We start from the raw sequence: 4,909 nt of genomic DNA, 5'->3' as shown, positions 1-4,909 counted from the left end.
GTTATTAGTAAAAATGCTGGACATATGGGTAAAGTAACTGAAAAGTTTGCAGACTGATAATGACAGTAAAAATCTACACATACACACTATACTTTTGCATCACACTGACACCCCTGTAGTGTTAACTGCGTTGACCACACCTGCAATGTAGACCGTTGAGTGTTCTGTGAGTCGCTGCTGTCTCCAATTCCCTTTTTAAACCAGCTGTCAGATGGCTAAGAAAACAAACTGACTCAAAAACCCAGATCATTACAATTTTGATAGCAGGATCAATCTCAAGAAAAAAAAATATTGAAATTCCAGTTTTATTTAATGTTGATTATTCCTACTCTGCCTGAGTTTGCACAGGGGTGGGTCAATTATGAATAATCACTGACGCCAGTGACCATAGAATAGTATTTTAGTTAAAAATGCCAATTCTTACTTGATGTTTAGGTAAAAAAAAATCCTGTATATGAATGTTACATGTAGAAAAATGAACTTCAACAATAAGCTGGCTGAATAAGCCATACAAATAAAAACATGCAGGACTGATGGCACAAAAAACAGGTGCTTGACCAATAGGAATAAAATATGTTATGTCTTCTCACTCACCTGTCTAAAATGTGTGTTTTAAACAGATGCTTTAAATGTCAATAGATTAGATAGATTGCAGGAATGTGGGCAGAGCGTTCCTGAGTTGACGTGCTATGGCCTGAAGCTTGATCACCGCAGGTCTCAAGGTGTGTGTGTGTGTGTGTGTGGAAAAGGTGGGAAGTATAGCATGTTTGACCTCAGGCAGTGAGTTGACAGGTAAGACTGAATATATTGGAGAGTGAATGTGTAGGTGTTAGTTAGTGATGTAGAAAATGTTTAACTGGATTCATCAGGGAGCCGGTCAAGGGAGAGTGTAGAGCTGTTTGTTTGGCCTGGTCAGGTTTGCAGCATTTTGAAAACAGACTGTATTATCAAAGCCTCTAATTAAAGGAGAGGGATGGAAGGTATGAGTATCTGATGGTCAGCTGTTAAAACAAAAGAGGAGACAGCTGAGGAGAGACCAGAACTGTGCTGAGTGTGGGGATGGCATGCAGCTTCAGGGCTGGATTTGGACTGGGGAGCCACAGCCTCTCTACATGTGACACATACTAAAGATAACTTCATCATCAATACGAAGGCCCATGTCATGCTAGTATTCAAACATGGACTCCAGAATTTAGCTTCAGTTCCAGCTGTTTCCTACATGAGCAGTGATGGTTTGGAACAGGAGCAGTTCATCAGGTTTTGGACCTGATTTGTCTCTTGAGCCTCTTTTTGGCTTTTTAAAACTTGGTTACTAAAAACTCAGAGAAGAAAAAATGAACCAGCTTAGTGTAACTTCTCTCTAAATCATTGCACCAAGCACCCAAACAAAGAAGTCCTCAGGACAGAAAAATAGATCCAAAGCTAAAAACAGTGTATTGACTTTTGGTATAATTGAGCCAACTCTGACTAAGCACACAAAGCTGCAGCGGCTGACTGCAAAAGTAGAACTAGAGTGTAAAATGGGTCTGTAATGAGAACTTGGGCTCATATTCAGCTCTGTGTGAGGCTCTTGGTTTGTCATGCAGGTTGCTGCCAGTTTCCATTACCATGAGCAGAGTCCAAACCTGCTCTGCTCGTGCTTCAGAGTGCTTTGTTCGCTCATATAGCTTTGGTGCTCTATGTGAAGAGCACTTCACTCTGTAAACACTGTAACACTGTGTTACACGGAGTTGGGGTCACGTTGCATCAATACATTATTTAGTCTGCTTTCATAAAGATTCACCAGCAGTGTAACATGAGGGATGGGAGTTTCTGCCTCTTCACTCCATGCAGAAATATTTTCATAAGTGTGATAGGCTGATACTAACAAATGTTGCATGATCATTCATAAAGTGTAAACACCAACTCCAAGAAAGAGGTGCTAGACAGGCGATAGATGTTAAAGTGATACTCCAGGATGGAACAAGTTGGGTCTTATCACAAGGTTTAGGGCAGAAATTACCCCTACAGCATTGTTTTTGTGCAGCAGAAGCCCAGGGCGCTCGCACCAAACACCCCCTCCCTGCTCCTCTGCCGGTTTCCTCTGCACTCAGACGGGGCCATATTTTACTTGACCAAAAACACAAATAAACGGACTCCCACCGAAAAAAGCTGATATCGCTCTGCATTCACGCTTTATTTAGAGAATTTTCAGCGTGTTACTTTCACAAAAAAACACCGCTAAATAAGGCTCTAGTTCTCATCGTGTCGTAAAACGGCGCTACCTCCGCTGCAGAGCCACAGCTGGCTACGAGGCGCTCGCTGCTTAATGTATCAGTCCGCGCGCGGCGTGCCAGATAAATTTATAAACAAACGCAGGTAGTCTGCCAGGACGAAGAGACACGATGAGAACTAGAGTCTTATTTAGCTGTGTTTTTGTGTGAAAGTAACGCACTGAAAATTCTGTAAATAAAGCGTGAATGCAGACCCATATCAGATTTTTTCGGTAGGAGTCCGTTTATTTGTGTTTTTGGTCAAGTAAAAATTGGCGCCGTCTGACTGCAGAGGAAACTTGCAGAGGAGCAGGGAGGGGGTCTTTGGTGCGAGCGCCCTGGGCTTCTGCTGCACAAAAACACTGCTGTAGGGGTAATTTCTGCCCTAAACCTTGTGATAGGACCCAACTTGTTCCATCCCGGAGTATCACTTTAAGGTCAAATCAAATCAAATCTTACTAAACTAACAACAAAACTAACTTTGGTTTACACTCTTATAACTGCTCTAAACATACTAACTGCATTATTTATCATAACTTCCATTCTAAGTCTATGTCATAAAGTTAATATTAATAACCACGCTGGTTGATTTGCTGATCAGTAAGGGCCTGTGTACACTGAAAGTTTTTACACTTGCAGTGACTCTTTTCTCTGCAGTTTTATTTTTTTATCGTCCAGTACCATTGGAGACAAAATGTCCTTGGCATCAGCTGTTATCTGTGCTTCTCATGGTGCATATCCAGTGAAAGGGAACAGAGGGGACTGTGTATTACAATTTTCTACTGAAGCATGCTGGGATATCTAGCTACCAGACCAAGCTACAGAACCACTTTTTAACAGCTTTTCTTCTTTTTTATGTTATACATACTAAAAATTAGGACATGTATCATCTGTGCTTTTTGTGTTAAAGAAATTACATCAACAACAACAAAATTCTGTCAGTGGGGACAGGCCCTATCTCTAGGGTATATTAATCTTTTAACTCATCTGTAAATTCCCACTCTAAAATATGCTTTGAATGTTATGAAATGTAAAAGATCAACTACCACAAATGCAGAACTGTACAAAAGCCCACATACTATTCTCCTGAGCATTTTATGATCCATTCACTTGAAAGTTTCAGTAGATTCTGGCAACTTTGTCAAACAAAGAAACCCCAGAGAGACTCACAAACACATCCCCACAAAGAATAAAACAGAGTGAGGATCAACATAACAAAAAGACTGTTCATTTCTCTTTGTCTGGATTCTGTCTCTTCACATCTTTCCATTTGTTTGACTCCATATCTTTTTTCATACACACACACGCACACACATGGTTGTCCAGAGTGTGTGTATGTGTGTGTTTGTTTGCATGGCATGCTTTCTCTGTAAGGCCACTTGAACAAGAAGATATCCCAGAGGAATCTCCAAACATGGCATCATGAATTTTTCAACACTGACATCCGCCATCTGTACTTCAGCCAACACACACACACACACACACACACACACACACACACACACACACACACACACACACACACACACACATACACACACACACACCGACACACACACACCTAAACTGATCCAGCATTCCTTGCACGCACACATGCATCTGCTCTCCCTCAGTGTGTCTTACCTCTTTCTCTCTCCAGCACGCACGGTGTGTTTTTGAATGCTCTGCATCTGGACACAAAAACTTCTGCCAGAACATTTTACACTTACAAAAAGCATTCGACTGTCAAAACATTTGAAAAACAGAAACTGGTAGAGAGAGGAGGAGGAGGAGGAGGAGGAGGACGGAGTGAAAATGAGTCAAATCCTGTGACGAGCTGAGGTAGACAAAGATAGTGATATCCCAGATTGATTAGCAGTGTTGATGATGCTGTTTTTCCAGTCCAATGAGGCATGATGAAGTTTAATAGAGACCAAACAAAGAGTTTGTGTCAGGGAGATGGAGAGAGAGTGTTGTGTATGCAGGATGTTCAGAGAAACATGCAGAGAGGAAAAACAAAACACTGCTGTGCTGCTGCAGGATGAACAAGCAGTTATCACAAAGTAAAAAGCTGCATGCATTTGTTTGCACCGTGTCGCTGGAAATTATCACAAAAGAAGAAGACAGGGGTACCAATGAAGAAGCTCACACACACACACACACACACACACACACACACACACACACACACACACACTAAGACAATTAGCTTGAAAGGGAATGTTAGCTTTTAATATTCCTCCCTATTAAGAAAAGAAAAAGGTTCATGCATTTTTTGTATGTTTAAGAGACTCCTGAAGTTTCGAGTTTGAGTGTGATGTGATGAAAATGGAGAAATTAAATTTTACCCAATCCTCTTAGAAAAAGAGAATGGGGTGAGTGAGAGGTGGTGAAAGTAATGATTGAAGAAGATATATTTATTCACTGCAGACTGCCTCACTCCCTATTAGTCACACTGTTGGCTTGTGCCAAGCAGCCGATCACAACACAGTCTACTAAAGCCTGGAGTGATTATACACACACACACACACACACACACACACACACACACACACACACACACACACACACACACACACACACACACACACACACACACACACACACATATTTCATACTTCCAGATCCACTTACACAGGCATATGTTGCATTGTTACTCAAAAGGATGAAGTGACTAT

The sequence above is a fragment of the Halichoeres trimaculatus genome, unplaced genomic scaffold, assembly GCF_033239565.1.
Source record: "Halichoeres trimaculatus isolate MK-OKI-2021-1 unplaced genomic scaffold, fHalTri1.1 fHalTri1_scaffold_4, whole genome shotgun sequence".
Taxonomy (NCBI): domain Eukaryota; kingdom Metazoa; phylum Chordata; class Actinopteri; order Labriformes; family Labridae; genus Halichoeres; species Halichoeres trimaculatus.
The sequence above is the reverse complement of the archived record's forward strand: the minus strand, read 5'-3'. Positions refer to the sequence as shown.